The following is a 22,944-nucleotide window of genomic DNA, read 5'->3' as shown; positions in this document are numbered from 1 at the left end:
TTACACGAAGATAGAAAAGAAGCAGATTTTTCGTGGAAAGAAATTCGCATAAAATTACCATAGCTGGAAAATCATAGATTTAAATTAATTTTCCTTTTATCATAAAAACTAGACTATGGATATTTATACAAACTCATATTTTTTAAGAAACGAAGCTTAACAAAGATTTGCTTCGGGCATAAAAATAAATATTAGGAATAGTAATGAGATCGACTGCGATTTGGATATTTTCCCTGTTTTTTCATATTACGTGCATTCCGCGAATTTTTGCAACGTTGAATTCTTCGTGATTGCACAAACATCCGCAGTCCACTAATAAATCGTTTTATGTATTTTATTTTATGTATTTATTTTTATGTATTTCATCGTTTTATATTTTTATGTGTTTTGTGTATTTTATTACATATATAATGAATACGCGTACAGCCTCATAGTAAATTGTCTTGTATATTCGTTATAACAAATACGAAAGACTGTTTATTGTTAGACTCGGTTTCGCAAAGTAGCGATAGAATGCAGATATCAAGATAATAGGAAGAAGCCATATCGAAATGTTGCGTTGAAAACGTTAAACAGTTTAATATCGCAACGCATAAACTTTTCTCCGTTTTATCTGCGTCGATACAAAACAACTTAGCAAAATTTCCTTCTCACATGGGCGTTTTAATTTCGCATAATTCCTCCAACTGCTTTTCATAAAACTCGGTTTGAAATTCGATCGTGATCAGTGATCTTTCGTAATTACCACGTATAAGGATATCCACGCATCGTTTAATAATTCATTCGTCTTAATCTGCTTGCATCGCCGTTTTATTTTATTAGACTGTAACTCGACCATGTTCCATGTATCGAATTCATTCGGATAGGATTTAGGAGGGCACGAATTTATGGGGATAAGAGGAAACGATTTATTGCGGATAGTTGGAACACATTTTTCAAGTTTCGCATCGCAGAAACGAATAGGACGTACATAGTTTCAAAATGTATAAAACAACCTGTTCCGAAACGAAGTAAAAGAGAAATCTAGTAAAATGCATCGAAATATAATAAAAATATATATTAGTGCGTATGATGATGCGCGAAGATGACGTACATTTCTTAACAATTCTTTAATCACGTTCATTATCTATAAAATTTTCATCGATGAAAAATTTTGAAACTAACAAAACATACAACTGTTAGTTATACTACTCGATAAAATCATGAAAAATTGTTGTGCTTAATTTTGTAGCACGTAGTAAATTAATTTGCTAGTTCATGTTAATTAATACCTACGTGTAGATAAATATAAAAATGGATAAAGATTCATTAAAAAAGATACGTAATTATACAAATCAATATCACAGTTACGATATGTAAAACTAATTTATACCTATCGATCAACATTGGCAACGAGTATTTTTAATCGATTTTTCCACAAAGAATAAAGAAACTAACGTTTCTATAAGTTTCTTACGTAGAAGTTTAAATAAAAACGCTTTCGTCTTGTAATTAAAAATAAGCGAAATAAGCAATCACTCTAACTGTATTCTATCTGTAAATCATCCTTTCAATTGCACTAACGTTCCCAATACAAATGAGATTCAAGCATAAATCATAAAAAGCATTGCAAAAATCTTCCCTATTTTCTCGTGCATATTAATTTGTATCATTGGTATTTGTATTAAACGATATAAGCTACCGCTTAGTTCTAACATACACTGTACGATATTAATTGAAATTTGGGTTAATCGCACTGTATTGTTCCGTATTCTTACATCTGTAATTGTACTGTACATGATATACATACGTTCAAACGTATAGATATTTGTTATTTAAATTTCCATCTTGCCTCGTTGCATCCTACACCTCGTTTCTTCTACATTCCTGTTACGTATTTTGTTGATCGCCAATGACCAGAAACAGCGGTTCGTGCGATCTTAAATAAAAAAAGCTCGAGTCAAAGTACGAATCAAACGCACAACATCGAACATTAACGTAAGTTTTTCCATGAAAAACCTTTCCGTTTCGACTCGCGAATTTCTCGCTACGCGTTGCCCACTATACCAAAACACAAAACTGTATCTTCGATTTCGGAATTCCTACTAATATTAGCGCTAAGAATTTCGCCCCTTAAAATTAATCTACCCACCCCGAAGTCGACGATAAACGGGTCGAAACTGTTGAAAGGCAAAAACGATCGATTCGGAATCTTCCCTCGCTCAGACGGTAACGTACCATCGGCGAACGATCGATCAGCGAAATAATTTTACAAGAAAGATACAATAAGAAGGACGTGGCCCACAGGGAAAGGGAAAACGTGTCGTGGTTTCGGGTTCGGAATCGCTCGACAACGTCGACTCTTCGATAATAGCTTCCTGAAAGTGTGTAACCACTTTGGTACGGGCATCAAGTGGTCGCAGCTTCTCCTGCTCGTAAAAGTTTCGAAAAGTTGCCGCGCGGCAACTCGAGTCGATTGACGTTCTTCGATCGCAAACTTCTTCCTGCGATCGTACAAAAGGACGGGCTGCCGACTTCCTTCTTCGACGACACTTGCTCTCAGTTCCTTCCACTTGGGCTCCGCAGTTAAGGCCGCGTTATACTTCGTCTTGGAACGGCAACCGCAAGTATTAGAACATAAGAAAAAGGACCCGATCGATGGCTCGCCATTTCGTTGACTGATCGATAACGAGGGTTCTTACAGCGTGTGGTGAGAGAAGAAACGACGAGGAACGCGTATGGAGCTGTTCGTGTTTATTCGGACACTGATTGCGGTAGAACGTTGGTTATTCGAATTATTAGACCGATAGAGAAAGATCATTTGGTTTATCCGTCACGAAGTATTCCGTTATATCTGTCATTGGAGGGATCACGTGGGAAGATACGATGAGTCTATGTTTATTCGTTTTTTGATTTTTAATATATCGTTTGGTAAGTAAAACAGTGGATTTCAAGGTGAGTTAGTTGAGAATGAAAACGAACCACGTACTATTATCATAGCAAAAGTTTTGTATAAAGCTGGAAATTCGAGAGAGAATTTAGATTGTACGCCGGTTTTCTACGGCCGTTATTCGCTGTGATTGTAAAAAACAGAATAAACGATGGTGTACAATTTTGTAAATGCAAATATATACAGAAACATAGCGCGGATAATAACTGAATACCGCGTACAAACTTTTGATATTTCATACAATTTCTCACGACGCAATAAAAATGTTTAATTGAAAAATTGGAGTGCAAGCCAAATACATCGCGTACAACTGTGTACGCGTGGAAGTAATTAAAATTGTTTAAATAATTCGCTGAATAATAATTGTTGAAATTCGATAGAATGTAGCAAAGGTCGGAATTATTGCGAAACGCATAAACTTTGAACAATGCCAACTTAAACATTGTATTTAATAAACTTCTTCGTATTTTGTAAAGTGGAGATACGTCTGTATAAATTGTAGCAGCAGATTTGTATACGGCTTCGTGTTATTTTTGTTCTTTCGCCTCTTGATCAACTTCACTGAGCGTTATAAAAATGACCATTAGTACACGTCCACTGCAATATTTTTCTGCAATTTGCACGTAATACTAAAAGAAATTTCCAAAGCCGGTACAGTTCTTTCGCGTATAACAGAAAACAAACATGTATATTGCAAACGTGTATCGTAAGCTTACAATTGCTATAAAATGGAAAACGTGACTTTCGTTCACGCCACGAGAGCGAGAAAGAAAGCAGAATCGTTTGCCTTCCTACGTCTACCATTTCCATCTCTCTCCCTCCAACTTTATGCTTATTTTCATCGTGTTTGCCCGATAATTTTCCCGTGTTTGCACGATTTAATTAAAAATCCTCTGGCTAGTGCGATCACGAGCGTTTCGTAACTTTATCTCCCTTTATACATCGTTCGAACAAAGCTACGAACTGTTCGATCGTCTAACCTACTTGTAGTTCTGTCATTGATTCCAAACGAATTCGAGTTTCCCATTTAAAACCTACCATTCGCCATCCGGAAACATTGTCACGGAATAATTTCAAATTGTTGTAATACGAACGATTATTTAGGTAATATATAGAAAATTATTTGAAAGTAATATTATCCGAAGTATCTGGCTTACTTATTGTTGCATGGAAATCTTCTCACGACAAAGTTACGCTACTTTACGGTGCACGTGCAACGGCGAAAGAATTTTTTCTCAAGGAAATTATTTTACGCAATTCCATAACCATCGATTTTTTTTTTTTACATCGAACTCTATATGTTTTTATACATCAATGGATGTGACTCTTAATTCTGCTCGCGAAATCCCGAACGTAATCCGAAGTACTCGTGTCGGAAAATACTTGGTTTAAAAAATACTTCAGTTTTAGTTTTCATCAAATTCAACGTACAAAAGATAAGAAAAACATAGACAAGGGAGTACTATACTTCGCGTCTTTCATACGCCAAATTTTGCAAAATTCAGATTAAAATATCTTTCTTTTATTTAAGCTTACCCAGAGCTTCAGGTGAGGTTTATACAGCTGTACAAACCTCACACACACACACGTACATTCTCTCTCTCTCTCTCTCTCTCTCTCTGAGCACATTTTGGATTACATTAGCATATTATATTGGATTACATAATAATTATTGTATCTACTTAAACATGGAGATTGTATTTCTGTAAAAAATCACACACAAGCCGCTGAATATACAGCGCAGCTGTGAAAGCCTCTAAGGTCGAAGGGCTGATTATCGCTTACATTTTAATAACCTACTTATTAAATTTCCTCTTTCGGTGTTATACATAGGTTATTACCAAATAACGTGATTAAGATCTTACGCGTTATATCCACAGCCACAATTTGTGTGCTCTATTATAAAGCTAAAATACCTAACGTATAATCAGAATAATTCTCTGTTCCAATAGCTGAGAATGGACAAACGCAAAGAATTAATTTATAATTTCTATTAAGAGAAATAAATAGGAGTATTTGACAAAAGATCCGCTAATCGTATTAACTCTGTCTAAGAGTTGATCAGTCCTCTTTAACGTACGGTAAATGCACTTCGTGTTCTTTAAAGATTCTTCGTAAATCTCGATTAACGAGAACTCGATCTTCCACGTCGTCCAATCTCCCATCCACTGCGAAAAATAAAGCAGTCACGCTTGAAGAGCATAATTCGTCGAGCTTCTATTGACTCTTAATAGTTCGATCGGGCGGTTTTTCTCTGGATAGCCTGAGGGAACGTGATCGATGGTTTGTCCTAGCCGATGGGAGAACGTTTCACGAATTCTGGATTCATTGTTCGGAACAGGCAGAGATATTGCTTGAATATTGCTTGACGATTTTCCGGGGGCCAACGGGCGTCGTCGTACCTGACGCTGGTGGATTGAAATTTAGAGAATGCCTTCGCAGCAAACTGAAACGGTTTCGAACAGCGTTACGAGTGCCAGTGCCGGTATTTTTGAAACACGAATTGTTATTTCGATGGATTTTGCACGCGTGTTTCGCAAACGACTTGTTGCGGTTCGATTTTATGTGTGACGGTGAAAATATTTTAGATATGTATGGCTAGAAAGGTGAAATAAAAGCGGAAAAGCTATGTCATAGTCTTCTCTATGCTTACGTTTGTGAAGGTATAAAAGAAATATTATATATTGTGGGTATATACGTATTTAGGTTTTCACATAAATTTAGCGAAATAAAGAAACGAGACTACACCGACGAAATGAAAACAACGATATAGAATTTGTATACAAACATGGACATATTTAATTGAATTTTATGTAAATTTCTATGTCCTAAAAACAAGTATTCAAATACTTGAAAAATTAGAAAATTATGGTAGAACGTGAAGAAACTGTTGAATTTCGAAGTAGAACACTAGCAAAATGTTAAAGAAATAATTATATAATTTTCATTAACTCGTATTTATGTTATCGCGATGGTATCTGTGAATGAGATAACACGCTTATTCTGAACTGGTTCATTTACTTTGCAAGATTATCGTTAGATTTAAAAAACATATCTTTAGAAACTAGAGTGCTCTCGATCAATATTGATAAAAGACTCCACTGAACCATAAGAAAATGATGTTTACTTTCAACATATCGTCTTTTCCCTCAACTTACGTCCATTTGATTTCAGTATGGAATATTCCCTGTTAGCTTCAGAAAATAATGGCCGTTTACAAAGATAACGAAAGACATCGTCGACTTTATCTTCTTAGAAGATCTGCTCTAGGGAAAATAATTATAGAAAGCTATTAAATCATTTTAGTACGCTGCTTATCGATTTCAAACATCGATTAAATTATTAAAACACCTTTCTTTTATTCCAATTTTTACGAGCGCTGAACGTTTCATAACGAACAGAGAATTCAGCCTAACAAACAGTGCAATTTCTACTATGATTTCCCGCGTTTATGACGTGATGTAGGTGGTCCCATTTCTCGACGTACGTACTCCAAACTGTCAAGCCAAATGAACTGACTCTTATCAAAAGGGACAGACATCTGTCGGATCGATGCGCGTATGTCGCAATAGAAAAACTGAAAGGTTATGTCATCGCCTTGACGTCTTTGACATGCAATTTTCTGTTCGTACCAAACGCACCTTCGATATCCCCACGTCTTCGACGAACTGCAAATTTACGGTGCAAAGTTACGTGATATTCACGAAAACATCTACAATATCGACCGATATTACAAGTACGCCAGAACGTGCAAAATTAAAGGACCATTAAATTCTCGACGAAAAATTGTCGACGAACGAACTGTTGTAACTTCGCGCAAAAATATCGCACGGCAATCTGGCTGGACTCATTTTAAAGCTTGAAGCTTACTGTTTCGTGGCTATGTGTTCATATCTTTTCGGATTATGTTTTTACGTTATATATCGGGTAGGAAAGCGAAGGTACTTTTTCTTTGAAAATTTTACATTTCCAATTGCACAGAGTTTGACAAATTTTCTGCGGGATTCCTTTTAAGATACCTTCGTAAAACAGCGTCTTTCTCTCTAAAACGGCCTCGAGAAACTCGAGATACGATTCCTTTTCGCCAATTTATCGCGCTTTTAATGAAAAGTGAACCCAAGGTACACCAGGAACGGGTTGCATAGTCGGACTTGTGCCTCGTGCGTGTTGCAGCGCGTATGTTTAGTGCATGTATTGTGTGTAAAAATCTGACAGAATTGGGCAAAGATATTTCATTGCATTACACGCACACATACACACACACACATACAACACACGAGATGCAAATCCGACAATTGACTTTTCAATTAAAATATGATATAATGACAGAAAAGGATCATAGTTAGATCAAACTTTTTCGTTTGCGAAGGAAAGGGCAAATTTAGCTTTACAAAGGCACTTTGAAACGAACCCCGAAGGAAACTTTACATTCCACGCAATCATTGGAAGATGTAAAATTTCCGAAAAGAATATACTTTCACCTTGCCACTCGTTACATCACGTACAAACATAACGCGAAAAGAAGAAAACACAGGATCGCGAAGAAGTAAGCTGGAAGCTTTAAAACGAGCCCAGCCAGATTGTCGTGGGATTTTTTGTTCACGAAGTTACAACAGTTTGAACGTGGAGAATTTTTCGTCGAGAATTTAATAATCCTTTAATTTTTCACGCCGGTGTATTAAACGAGTACTTTGAATATTTCACTCTGAATATTTCATATAATATTTTTACATATACGTATTCTGCATATTTTTGTAGCTTCAAACTCGCATCGTAAAATTCGCGCAACGATTAACGTTGAAATTCGTTTGCTTGCTACATTGCTTGCCGAAAATATGTTGTCGTTAAAGGTGGTGTAGCTCCGTGGAGCCGAGGCAGAAGCTAATTTGTTGTACCCAGGGCAAAATGCACCCTAGCCGGCTGTAAACCACTTGGCTGGTTATGATTCAATCAAGTGTAAACCTAGCAGCAGCTGGATTAGACCGCGTGGCGCATGTAAATTGCACGATACGCAGTGACTTTCTCAGGGTACGTGTATCCGTAATCCAACCGCCTCCTCCGCCGTTCATCTTCTCGCAGCACGTCCCCTAAATTGATGTCAGTAATTCACACGTAATACACCTTACATGGTCAGAGTGCGGCAACGAAAACGCTTACCGCGAACAGCCGCGTAATTTCCAGAGCTCTGACCAAGATACACTTTCTACCAAATTAATTGATAAATTACATCCATTCTCGTATAAACAATTTAGACAGTCTGTGGGTCTCCCCTTTTCTTCTTCTTGCAACTGTTTCGTTGTATAGAGATGATAGAGCGGATGACTATTACGGGAGATCGAATTATTATTTTATTGTTAAGTAAAAAGCGTTCGCTGCACGTGGCTACCAGCTCGGCATCGTCTGCTGATCTTAAAACTAAACAGGAAACTATCGGCTGTTGGTTCTCGTCACCGACAGCTCTGTTTCCTTAAACCATTTACAATGTAATACTTGTGCTAACTTACGCTGACGCTACAATTATATCGCTTTTTTTTTTATTCATCGTTCGAAACTTGTTGCCAGACGTATTTCAGTTGTTCAAATATCTGCGATATTGCCAGATGCAAGAAGCACGAAACTAGGATTTTGCATAGACAAAGAGTACATCGATTTTGTCGATGGTATCATAAACTTGTACACTGAGATCTTTTACAAAATTGTACATATACGAGCAATACTTGGCTGAACGATATATATAATTCCTATACTTGTGATAAATACATGTTGAATTCTGTGAAGTTGGAAACTGTACCAATACGATCACGATAGTTGAGTGTCGTTACACTGCTAAGGAAATTTCTAAACGTTTCCTCCAATGATAATAACGATTCATCAAACTTAACGACGACTGTACGAATACTTTCGTGAGCAACCGTGCGTCGCAAAGATACGATCCTCTTCGCGGTACGAGGCGAATCGGTTCGAGAAATCCGCCGCTGTTACGCGTTAACACTTTGACTGCCATGTGGGTCATTGGTGACCGGAGCGCTCGAATTTTTTACGATTGTAAAAATTGAATAAAGATAGACAGTTAGGGCATTTTGAATATAACCGATAAATAGAAGATACTTTGAAATAAAAAGTGCCCCATCGAACAATTAAACATTTTTATTAGAACATCAATAAAAAAAAATGAGAACGAATCTTGCATATCTTTGAGCGCAATATTATGTAATCTACGAATATTATGTAATATAAAAAAAGAGGGGGGGGGGGTATACGCTTGGTCTATTACATATTTAAGTTCGAGTTTCTCGGGATAGTATAAGTTGTAAATTTAAGGTATAAACTAAGAATCGTAAGAGTGCTAGGGAAGAGAGAGAGAGAGAGAGTGTAAGTAAGAGTGTATGCCTTTGTTTCCTTTTTTTATTTATTTCTTAATATTCACAATTTGTCCATTTTGGACATTAGGTCGAATTTTTTAGCAGTTATATTAACGTGTAGGTGGCTACCCCCAGCGGGGTACCATCCTCGCGTTTGCTAGGTTATATCCTTTGTGAGTATGCCTTTGTGACGTCAAAGCAAGGATGCGAGGGTTGAGGGTCAGCATTTTTTTCACCTGAGAAGACAGAAGTTGGGAGCCAAGTGTTGGAATAAGACGTACGAAGATATTGTAATCAGATTTTGTATTGGGTATCGCTTGTCAAAATAAAACTAAACTTAACTTCAAATAAAACATCCTTTCTTATCCTTGCTCTAGACCATTTAGATACTACAATTATTATAAACACACCTTAGAAAGTGATCGTAAATGCTGCTTTAATCATATAATTAAGAATAATTATATGATTAAATAAATAAATAATTAAGAAGTCAGAAGTGCGAACATACAGTACTATTATAGTATTGTGGACGAGGGGGCCTGGGGGTGCGGATTGTAAACAAGCGGTTGCTGAGCATGTGCATGCTCTAAGACAAGAGATGTGAGGCTAAGACAAAAGACAAGGGGTTGGTGGCGGACGATAAACGAATTAACAGCAGTATGAGTTGAGAAGTCAGAGAGTGCGGATTACGTTGTCGAGATAGTGTTGTTAGCGTCGTTAAGGGAGTGTTGAATTTGCGTTGACGAGAGTTGTTAATTAATTATCTAGTTGTCTTAGTTATAATACGTTGTTACTATTAGTTCATGTTAAATAACCATTGTTTCGGTTTAATTAACATCTGTTTAATCAATTTATTATTAATAAACTAATCGTAATAGTTTACCATACTACAGAATGAGCAAATACCGTTTACTGATATCTTCTACACCTTTCAACAATATATTCTGCACGTTTTGCTTACGACGAAATAACAAATGCGAATGGTTTGTTGAAATAAACGAAGTCTTGTTAGAATATGTCGCTATCATCTGTTACCAAGACGCCAGGGTGGTCACTCGTGATCACCAATAAGATAAACGGTCCATTGGGGAAGAATGTCGTCTTACATCATCAATTTATTATTATTTTGCCATTATATGCTTTGAATGATTTTTTTTTATAACGTTTATTACCAGTACTTGAGTATTACATTGGTTTGTTGTTCACAATAAACAATGAACTTCGGTTGTAGGATGGACCAGGCAAAAGTACCGATACGTGACGGTACGACATAGCCATACAATATTTTATGTGTCGGAATTACATTATGCTTTGAATGATAAAAATACTCCGTCCTCAGCGAAACATGTGATTTCGGCGTGGCAATCAAAGTGTTAACAATACGCCAATCATCGTTCATCGAGCAGAGCGTCCATATGTTCCCTCGCTGCTAATCGAATCTCGGATCTTCCCTACGGCCATCGAATTAAAGACGCGAAGCCACTGTGCGTTGCAACCCTTACGAGCGTCTTCCCTCGAAACCGCAGACAACCCTCTAACTCGTTTCTCCCTGCTTTTCGTCCACACTTTGGTACGTAGAAGGAAGAAGGCGCGTAACGAAATCTCGAAACGCAGGCCGAACCATTTCGTCCGGATATCCGTTGGCGAAGGCAACGACGTGGCGCCCAGGGGCGTACGAAACGCAATCGAATCGTGCGCGATTGAAGAAACGAGTACGATAGTTGAGAGAGTTGGATGAATTTCATCCAAACGCGTTTCTTTGGGCACAAAGCAGCTCCGATCTTCGTTGGTTCATCCGAAGGTTTGCACTCGCCGGCGAACGTGTTCGTGGATTGCGTGTGCGGAGAGTGCAAGACATTCGCAAAGCTTTGGTAACGTTGCAAGATTTGTCGGTATCTGCGATCTTTTTTAAACTTCGATATATCGAGAAGGATCATTGGAGAAGATAAGAGAGATGGTTAAAATAAGAAGAATAATAATTGTTCGCAATACTTCTTTTGACGATATTTTATATATCGATACCGGCGCTTACTTGCGCACTGAACGCTTTTAAACAGAAACGAAAAAGTTCAACGTGAGTTTTACGTTAGCTTTAGGTTTAGCTTTAGTATTAGGTCGTCCGAAAAGTTTCTTTCGTTTTATAATGAAATAATAGACACACAATGTTTTTTGTTTTATATTAGTTTATTATTAATTATGCACGAAAGTAATAATAGAAATAGAACGAAATGGATCATACCTAATTCGATAAAATAATATAAAACAGAAATTATTGTTCATCAGTTATCATCTTATAAAACGAAAGAAACTTTTCGGACAACCTAATATAAGATTTAAAGTACTTGAAATTCTGTGCTTCTCATATCTTTTTTAAATGATATTTCACCTTATTAAATTAGCCATTTTCAATATATCGAAGTTTCGAAAAGATCGGAAATACCGATGAAATTATAAAGCATCAACAAATCTGTTACGAACACTCAACGATCTTCTCTCGGACACAGTTTGCAAGAAATTCGTAAATAATTCTTGAAGTCTTTTTAGACTTTAATACTTGATACCTAGAATACCTTTGATAGCTGATTGTTAGATAATATGGTTTACGGATTTAACTGTACGGTAACTGGCGATCGAACGAAAAGATCTTTATGCATTTTTCATTAAGAAAGTTTCGAAATTATTCTAATTTTCAAATGCCGAATCTGCATCGCAGTACGTCGACTAAAAGTTATCGCTTTTCAGCATATTTTTGCATAAAATCGTTCCAGCGTAATGTCGCTGCTTTATTATACGATAACTGGTTGGTTCAAAACGGGATTCGCCTGGCTGATGTGAAAATGCCAAGTGCTTTTCTCGTCTCGCGTCATCGCCCTTCCGTTTCCACGTCTCCTTTTCCCTCTCGAAACGAAAAGTGTCTGGCAGTCGGAAACGCGATGGCAAAATCGCTGAGTAGTTCTCGGATAGTAATAAAATAATATGCCTGAATAATAAAATAATAACAAGTCGGTCAACAACGCGTTTATCTGATTCTTTTCTGTTGTTTTTGTTCCACTCGCGAAAAAGATATACAGATTGCGAGGCGATCTCGTATTAAAAAACAAGAAGGAAGATATGTTTAGAATAAAACTTCTTCCACCCGTGGCCTAGTTTTCGGGAAAAACGAGTTTAAAAGTTTATCGAGCGTATATACTCGAACTTTGCCAATTCCGGGCTAAATAATCGGTAGAATATTATTCTACGTGTGAAAGTAAGTAAAACACGTAGGCTAAGTGTTTTTCATAATCCGCTTTGTTTCCGAGCAAAGTAAATCCGAAAATCTATCGTACGCGTGTACTAGACCGATCGTTAATTGAACAGGAACACCACATTTTTGAAAATGAAGCGTCGGACGGAAAAACTGTATTCCACATTTTTCATTTATTTTCGCACAAATACTAACCTTCTTGCGATCGTTTGCTCATGCATAATCGGTAACTAGCCAAATTCGCGTACGTCAAAGATATTTCCAAAGTCGGTTTTCTTGGAAACAAATCTGGGACGAGAAAACTGCATTCTATATTTTCTTTCTATTTTATCGTACCGAATCACCTCGTGTTCGATCGTACGATTTTATTCCATCGGTATAATTACGCCCGCATATTTAATTATAATATTAAACATACTACTACAGATTAATTTCCACCAAAACCAAACTCGTTCATCGTTCGCCACCGAAGCCCTGAGAATTCTCACCGATAAGAATAAACGTACTTTTACAGTCAGCCCGTGACTGTATATAGTCTGTCCGAAGTAGAAAAGAAACTACGTAGACAGACTCGGCGTTGCGAATCTCATCATAAAACCTGTCGCATGAATTTGTCCCTATCCGAAGCCATCTCTCATCCGGCAGAAACCTAAAGCCTGTCGCGTATATCCCTGTCGAACGCTTATCTTCGCGCGTCGCGTTACACTTTCGAATCGCATCCCATCGATCCGCCGAAATATTCTCATCGACGCGACGTTTTTCCAGCCACGTAGAAACATCGGGTCTCGCGTGCACGTAACTCGCTCGTATCTATTCGAGGAGTCGTTAACGCCGGATTTCCAGTCTCGTATCTAAAGGATCCGATAATAAAGTCGTGGAACGCGTGCTTTAACGGCGTTTATCCCGTGCCGGATCGTTAGTTACGAGTGTTCGACGCTCGAATTCGCAATGGACGCGACTCCCAGCAGTGGAACGTGCCCGTACGCTCCACCGATACTGCCCTCTTCCGGAACGATGCAACCCTGTTCTCCACGGCGTCGAACAGAGCCGCTGCATCGTTACAGATTGCGATCGACTGCAACGAGAGCGACATTTTAATCCCGGCGATTTTATCTGGCTGGCTATTCATCCGCCTGGATCCCCCCTGGGCTGGCCCGATTCCGCGAAGGATCTCTTGCCGGAATGAAACGGCGTCGCTATCCTGAAATCAGTTTCTTCTTTTTTTCTCTTCGCTCTTTTTTTTATTCCCCTTGCTTTTCCTTTCTTTCTCGAAGTTATTACGCGTCCGCGATCTGATAACGGTCCTTCATACGTTCGCGTCGTGTACTCGTAGCATCGTTCGATTTCAATGCAGCGATTTTTAGGTAGGAAAAGCGTCTGGCGCGTACGATGTTCGTGATTCGAAGATCTGACTTTGCGATTTGCCTCTGTGTACGTATACACTGGCCGATGATAAATTTCGCGATATCTAATCGTTAGAGATTCGAGGCGCAGGATGCTGAACCGGGTAAATTTCGTTCTCGATCGTCTGATTTCTGAAGAGTTGAAATGCAATCGAATTTATAGAACTGTTATCGCCAATTCGCTTCTCAGTGATATGTTCATTGGAACATGGCAGAAGTTTCGTTTATAAGAAACCGGTTGGGAGTGAAAGTATTTCGTGTAATCGATTAGCTCGGATAACAGAGGCTCGCTTGCTACCGCCACCAGTTGTTGTCGCGTGTTTCGATATCTGAGATTGAACAATAATTTCGACGCGCACGGCGTTAAATTATATGTCAGCTCGGACAAAACGCGTGGACACGCGCCACTTCTGAATACGCGCTCGTATAATTGAAAGCACGGTTGAGCGTAGTTCGGACAATAGAGGGTCAGTTACGAGTTCGTACAGCTAACGACAAACAAAAGCTGGATCGCATAAAACGTGGTTCGGATAAACCGACTCACGCTGTACTCTGATAAATTCTGCTTGATTTAAATAGGCTTTCATATTGCCAGATGGACACACGCTATTAGCTAATTTCGCTTCTGCGAACGTTTAATAATCCAATCGATAATCGACAAATTTCTATTTGGATCTGAGCGAAAGAAAATATACTTTGATTAAATTTGCTCGATTATTAAGAGTAGAAGATTAGAAACTTATGTCGAGTAGGGACAATGTATGGAGATCCCCTGTAAACCACATTTTACGAAATAGAATAGATTTTTCCATCCGACTTTTATACTTAGACGCGAATGGAGAGACAGGGATTCATTCATAGGAATTCGAAGAAATCGACTGTTGGAGTAAGAAAAATAGAAGAAGTTGAAGATGAAGTAATCCTTCCGGTTGATTTCCAATGTTCCGGGAGAAGAGAATAGAATATCGTGACAAAGGGATAAAATACGGAGAAGCTCGAAAGCCAAGGCAGATTTATCGTTTATCTGGATTTCAGTCAGCGCATAAAGTGAAATGAACGATGCAACAGCGAACTTCAAAGTGATGGCCCTCCGTTCCATTTGTTGCATTCTTCTGCCTGTCTTTGTGCCTCGCCTTAAATTTGACATCTCGTTTCCACGGTTCCGTTGTTTCTCCGAAACAACACGCAGAAATGTACATATTTTTGTTGAACTCGAGAGCGAATATCTGATACGTCGTAGTTTTCACAGATCATTTAGAATAATCAATCGGGTATTACCTCTGAACATATTTTAGAGATTATTTAGAATTTACAGAGTGAGGAATATTTTTCAGGATATTGATACCGAAAAGCAACATAACGCGTAATGTAAAAGCTCTTCAAGTTCGCTGTACTTTACAAAGTGAGTACAAAGATAACTTTAACTGTAAAACGATGCTATCTTTTAGTAAATGACTCTTTTCCGTGGTCAATCAGTTCATTGAAGATCGGCAGATCAACTTCGATTTTCATGATTTTTACGACTCGACGTGGTCCCATGGAGACTTACGAAATAATATTTTTACTAAGATAGAATGAATAAATTAAGGCTGGAATGATCGCAATTGGAAGGAAAATTTCGCAAAATTCCGCCCATTTTACCTCAAACTAGCATCTTCAAAAATAAATCAGAACGTAACAAAAAATGTAAAATACTGTTCGTAGAAGGGATATTTTGTAAAAAAGATCGAGTTACGTCGATACACGTAAACAACTAACAGCCGGCAAACGAAGAAGAAAACTTTATACGAATTTCCACCGATATTAATTTCTTCATGGCCTTCGAAAATGCAATCAGGGGAAATTACGAGGCTTGTTGAAAGCATGGTTTCCAGCTGAGAGCACCGAAGCACTTTGCAGGCCATGGATAACTCTTTCTACCAGCAGATCTTGTAGCAGACGGCAATACGATTTCAGATATCGCCGCGAGCTCGTAATTGAGAGAATAAGCAGACGCGGTCCTCTGATAATTGAAAATTTAATGTCGGCCCGAGTGGAAAACAAAATCGAGGCGCGACGAACTTTTGGAACGAGTTCAACGATCTTCTCTTATTGCTCCTATTCTCATCACGCTGGCCCGAGAAGATATTCCGTGCAAGAACACTCGAAACTTTTTCCACCCTCCACGTGCTCTAAAATGTCACCGGTTACCTTCCCGGTATACCTACATTCTCCTATTTTATTTCCACCAAAGACAAGGAAATTACGTCGCCAACGTCCAAAGAAATTTTCCTCCACTCTCGACGTTCTTTTTCCCCGATCGGTAGATCGCTAATTTATGAAACAACGACGTGCAGGAAAAAATAGAGCGGATTAAAATAAAAGCAAGAAACATCGGCTATGGAATTCAAGAAGAAACTGAAAATCGAATGCAACGAATAATCTTCTGTTACACAAAATCATTATCAAACCTAACTGAACCTACGGAATCGAACTCTGGGTACAGCAGAGCAGGAGCAACGTTTTAAGAAATAGAAACTTTGCAATCAATAATTCTCCGTACGGTAATTAATACTCCGTGATATATTAAGAACGAGGATCTAAAAGATCTCCGAGTGGAATCAGTTGATATCAGATATAAAAGAACATTGGAAGATTATTCAAATCTATTAATAAACAACTTATATTCTACATATATCCCGAGGAAACTCAATGTAAGAAAAATCCCAATGGTCCGATCAACTGGGGCACTCGATGATCTACGAACGAACGTATCCAATTATTTTTTCTATGTTATGATAAATAATAATATTAATGGTAAAGTAAATGCACGAATCAATGGTTATTTATACGCATAGTACTACAGGAATTACAATACGACACAATTTTCGAGAGACAAATGTAACTCTAAGACATGGAACACCAGGAATATACCTATCTGTTATACCTAGCTATTATTCCAATTCGCTATACCAGTTTCTCGAACGTTCTCATGAACAAATTGTAAATTGTCTCGAGAAAGATAAAAAGACAAAAAAGGAATGAAGCAATAAGAAGCGTTTGCTATGTGTTCTGTTCGTCTCGGATAATAAGCAGTTTCACCTTTGCCGAAGACCTTTGGACATTTTCCAAACGATCATATCGTTCTTTTGTCGCGAGTAGAATGTGAATTTTTATGCATTTATGGGAAATCTAAAATTGAAGAATGCATGCGATATATAAAAGTATCTACATAAAATATTCAAAGTAGAGCTGTAATATAAAATAATATTTAGTAAGCAAGTCTCTGCTTAGGTTCTACTTCTTTACTTCTATTCGTAAGAATATGAATTTGTATAAATATCCGTAGTAGTGGTTACAGGATGTAACAGCTTGTAGAAAAATATAAGAAACTTCTACATTCGAAAAAGCTCACGCGTAAGTTTATACTCTAAGAATTCAAGTTATCTTGGTTTCTAATTATCACTCGAAATAAAATTTGAAAATTGTAGTACTAGGTTGTCCGAAAAGTTTCTTTCCTTTTCCAGACACGTGTTTTGCAACGATGCATCTTTATACAAGCATGAAACCTAATCTGTCGAACGTTGTGATCTTTATTTCTATAGAATAAAAATGGATCCGATAAAATAATATAAAACGAAAAATATTGTGCATCCATTATTTCCTTATAAAACGAAAGAAACTTTTCGGACGACCTAATACATTACGAAAGAAATAGAGATACTTTCCATAATTCTCACTTAATTGGATTTGTTAATTGAACATAAATGTCAAACATAAATATTTCCCTCTTAATCACAATTATGATCTTTAAATATAACTCACCTGCAAATGTTGGAAATTACAGAAACTTGTCGCTTCATTATCATTAGTCTAGAAACCAGCAATAAATATCGAGTTTGTTGGGAACTTTCTACCAGCAATGTATCTTCTACGACATTTATTGTACTATCGTGTTATATATTTTCGAAATCTGACCGTCTCTTGTTCCTGGCAACACACAACTGAGAACTAACAAGTCGATTCCAAGTGCTTACGAACTTTGTTTGTTTACAATACTTTGAGAATCTCTATGCGCCACGGAAACCTGTTCCGCTCTCGAAATTACAGTATAAATTTCAACTTCAATTTACTAAGGAACTAACCGCAACACCATTATATATTTTTCTTCTGTGCACGTTATTACTGCGTTATACAAGCAATAAACAATATATATATATATTGCTTCTTAGCAATTACAAAAATGAAAAATCGCTGAATAAACATTTAAAAGATATTAAGTCTAACGTGTAAACGTAACTTATAACTATACTGAGGATTTTTATTTGTAGAAAATTAAACAATGGAAAATTGCATAGGATACACATAATACGTAAAGGTACACGAAATATTCAAAATATAATACTCGTTATTTTACTCAGTGGACGATCCAATGATTTCCACATTGGTCCCATTTCATTAGTCGTGTGTCGATAAAGATACAAATTTGCATAAACATCGGTCTACTACTAAAGTCACAACTTATTTATGCAAAATAACTTCATTCGTCGACGTGTAAGTAACAAGGGTAGAAATGCGTGGCTTTATTATACGATAAAAGAGATGTTCCGGTACCGTTTATTTGTGAAAAATTGATATCTTTTATTTGTAAATTAAATTGCTAAAAATTGATTCGATATATATATACAAAATTTTGTGCTACGTCTGATTTGTCTGCACTTAGTTGAAAGTATTTTTTTAATAAATAAAATTGCAAGCGTACTCGATGAATGTTCGATATAACGAGCTCTATAAAAGATCAGTCCTCCTTTCGATTTGGCACAGAGTAATTGACTACCAACCATTAATCGATTAACAATTGTTTGTCTCTTGGAACTGTAAGTTGAACCTAATTGTTCACTGGACTGAACGAAGCCAGAACGCTTCAGATATTGACTAACTCTGATTGGAAATCTAATTGCTTTCGCAGAGTTTGATGTTTCATTGACGACTAACAACTAACAATTACCACGTAGATCGAGTAATTTCCATCTGTTGTTCAAGCGACGCGACTTTATTTGCCATTCTCCTGTTAAACATTTATATAGCAAACCATCTTTAAGCGCCACCAGTTTGTGTTTAGCCTTTGAATTCAAGTATGAAACTCTGTCCAGCAATGTCCGTTTCAAGTATAATCTACGACAAGTACATGATCAGATTGCGAACAGAAAATTGAGAATAAAGCGAAGTTATTAATAGGAAAGAACATTTATCTTACGGAGCGTATAGCAGAATTTAAATATCGATTTTTATGAAAATTCATATTTCTGAGAATATAATTAAAAAAGTGGAAAGTCGGGTAGAGAATTACTTTATCCAACAAGTATCACAGAAAGCATAGTACTTTTGTTTTTTCATATTACGTATATTCCGTGTAATTTTGAACTTTGAAATTTCCTCCCATAAATGCGTAAAAGTTCACAGTCTAATTATCAGAAACGAAACGAGCTTTTCCAGACGACCGAAAGCCAGCAAATATGAAGAAAGATTATTGATATAACTTCGTATATATGAAATATAATTAAACTGCTGCTTAAATTCAAATACATGCAGAATATTCTACGATACTGGCATTTTCCAACGGATCGGTCGTTAAAAATTTTCATACTTTATACGGACTACTTTGAATTGCAGCCAGAGCACCAACTGCAATAAATGGTATTCATTAAGGAATCATGCATAAAATAATCCATTTCATTCGCATGATACGCTTCTTCATCTGGAACATTTATGTCTGCAAAAAATTCCCCCCTATCTCGAATGACAGGTTCATTTTTAATAGCCGCGTAGAGCGCGGCAAATTTTTGCAAGCGCTACTCTAAAACAGAGAGGGATTTTCTGGTAACATTTTTCGTCCGGGAATAGTTTCGTAATCGCCTTAGAGATACTCTAACGACTACTGTAAACTTCGTACTTCGCCAACCAAACTACATCGCACGACGCTATCGACTGGCTCGTCGTTTAACAAAGACTGTGTTTTTTGATTTATTTTACATCGCAACTGTCTACTAGAATCTCCTCGAAACAATCTTTTCGCCATGAGTCGTGACACAGTGTCATAGATAAAAGATTCCTAACCGAAACAGATGCACTGTTGGCTGTCTAAAACTTGCAAATGATATAATAACGCGAATAATGCAGTTCGTATGTCAACGTTTTCTTTTGACGATATTTTTCTTACTCAGATAAAAATGAAAAACGATCGCCATTTACAACATCGTACAAAGGATTGACAGTATGACAAAAGTTTTCTATGCGGGCAAACGTGTCACAGACAGAACAAGATATTTTGCAATAAAAACCACGACTCGGCTAACAATACAATTTTTGTGTACTCGATTGATCGTTTAGCGAAGAGAACGAGGAATTACAATAGTTTACGCTGCTGTCATACGCGCAGATATTGCAGGTAGTAGAATAGTGGAGGTTCAAACACCCCTCCCTGTATATCAAAATTAATATGCAAATTAGCTGTAACGATTAATCAATTATGTGCGGTGATTTAGTAGCGGAGTAATTTAATGGACATTATGCGCTGTTGGTATTAATTGATATTAAACGTAGATGATAAGAAGCGCGAAAAATGCCTCGAAATTTCAACGATCGTCAACGAATTTTCGCGAAGCTGAATCCAGGCACCGCTGAAAAAAAAAGAACGTTTTGATCTGCGATTTCGTGGAATAAGTCGGTTGAGCAGCAGAGCCCGTTGCGGATCTCATCCAAAAATGCGCAAAGCCACGCCGGCAGCGGAAGTTTTCCAAGAAGATTTTTCACAGAGAATCGCATTTTCCAGGCGGGCTGGCTCCCCGACGAGCGGATTCGTGTTTCCCTGGATTTTATCACGAAGAAATTCGCCTTCGAGATAGCACACGCAAACGCCTGCCATACGCAGCGTTACGAGACATTTTCAAACGCCGTGCTCCTCTTTCTCCTGTCGCTGCAGGGGAAAAGTGGCCCCGAGATCGTTCCCGTTGGTCTCCAGGAATAAGCTCGACAGGCGCATATGGAAATTTCCGATCGTCCCTACGATCGGTTTTTCTTGTTACGAACGGATCGTGAGTGCATGTACATTGAGTTGTTCGCAAATCTCGTGCTCTTTCATTATCGACCTCTGTGAGATAATGAAATCTACGGGCAAATACTCTGTTCTTGTTAACTTTGCTTAACTGAAACCTTTCTAAGGATTCTCGTGTAACAACAATGATAATAAACGATTTTTATGAATCTTTTTTTCATTTTTTGGATTAGTTGGCGATTGTATGGGACGAGATCTTTTTAGAACGCAAATGTAGATAATCTTCAAGTACGGACGTAATTTTTTTTATTTCAATGCGTCTTGTTTGTCGTATGTTGTTCGTGTGTTTCGAGCGTTCGTGTAGAGCGTAGCATCTGCCAGAGTGAGCAAGTGGCAAAAGTTGAGTAATTTTCGCGAAGTTAGATAGTTTAATAGCTTCTCGAAGCTATTTTGGAAGAAAAACATGGAAAATTAGGAACGTAGCGTTTGGAAGGCAGAATTTACACTCTTCGGTGAATTTCGGTAAATTTTGGAGATTACAAAGCAGTCGATCCTGTTTGCTATGAAATCGTAAAATTATAGGTAAAAATCTAAAACCTATAACTTGCGACGCGTCAATAACGCCCCTGCAAGCAATTTCATATAAATTGATGATGTTCGTAAATAAATGCGATTAGGTTCGCGTAAAAATGGCACGGAATTAATTTATACAGCTAACGTATTTAACAGAATTTTCCATCTTAATAGAAAATTGATTATCGATATAATTTTACTTTACGACGTACGCAACTGCATCCAGAAAGGCACTAACGTGCTCTTTCGAACGTTGTACATCGTAAAATCACATTTTCGCATAAATGCGACCGTAATGGCATGATCGAATGCACTTTCGAATATGTGCGAAGAAAGGCATTCTGCGAGGGTCGCGTCAGACATTGCGCAACACAAAGCGAAAGAAGGAAAGTAAGGCGAGAGGAACGATTGGTTGGAACAAACGACAAGGAAAAAGTACGAAGAAGAAGAATTTAGTAAAAAACTGGGATAAAAGTAAAAAAGAAGTTGACGTAGGAAAAGTGGCAGATAAAAAGCTAAAGAAGTACAGAATCGAAGAGAGAACTGTTCCAGGGAAAAGGAAGTCTTTCGAAAGAATTCGACTGCTGGAATCCTAAAAAAAAAAAAAAAAAGAAGTAAGATAAGGGAAAAGAGCAAGTTTTAGTCAACTTCGGAAAGCAAGAGAAATGTTGTGAAAGGGAGCAATGGAAAACAGAGAAGACACGCTGTGGGAATAACAAAATGATACATTTATCGTTGATCCTTTATTTTGTGATGTTAACGACTGCGATATTCAAGCGTAACAAACGAGAGTTTTTCTTGTGACGGAAATTTTCCTTCTACTGTTTTCTTCTTTTCGCTTTGCAAAGGAGCCGCATTTCATCGATGTATATTTTAGCATCGGGTCGTCCGGAAATAAGTTGCGGTTTTTACACCATGGTATTCCGGTTTGTGCGTTTCTCTTCAAAATAAATTTATTCAATCGAAACAAGATCCATTAGACTTAATGCACTTTTCCCAATTTCACGAACCGATGAACGAGAATTCTCCTCGACAATTTCTTTTAACGCGTCGACCGCCGAAACTTTTCCACGATCTTTTCGTTACCTTACATTCGTTGTCATGTTGGAACATTTCGAACCAAAACTATATTGTTCCTTCGCCTAAATTACACGCCAAATGGAAAATTAATATTTCCTGCGCTTCAACTCGTATAAAAAATGTTACGCAAATTTGCACGTTGTCTATGATTACGTTGACAAACGGAGCCGACAAGAAATGAATGACAAAAGCAAAAGCGTGACCGATAAATGATACAGAGACATCTCTGCTGTGAAATGGCACATCACATGAGTCGATAATATCCGGTGTACGAAGGTAAATTTTTGAAAATCGCAATTAATTTCCGGACGATTCAGGTA

General features: G+C 37.5%; 1 protein-coding gene across 4 annotated transcripts in view; it reads right to left on the bottom strand.

The window, feature by feature from the left end:
- LOC126919335 (uncharacterized) overlaps positions 1-22,944 on the bottom strand; it is a 292,145-nt gene that overhangs the window by 199,591 nt on the left and 69,610 nt on the right. Inside the window, exon 1 of one of the 4 annotated variants that reach the window (XM_050728405.1) lies at positions 17,743-17,934. The exons of the other annotated variants lie outside the window; for them this stretch is intronic. The gene's annotated coding sequence lies outside the window, so the exon portion shown is untranslated. Of the gene's footprint in view, positions 1-17,742; positions 17,935-22,944 lie in introns of those variants that run through there. 4 annotated transcript variants of the gene reach the window in all.

This window comes from Bombus affinis, chromosome 8 (assembly GCF_024516045.1).
Source record: "Bombus affinis isolate iyBomAffi1 chromosome 8, iyBomAffi1.2, whole genome shotgun sequence".
In the NCBI taxonomy this organism is placed as follows: domain Eukaryota; kingdom Metazoa; phylum Arthropoda; class Insecta; order Hymenoptera; family Apidae; genus Bombus; species Bombus affinis.
This window is presented reverse-complemented; position numbering and strand designations above follow the sequence as displayed.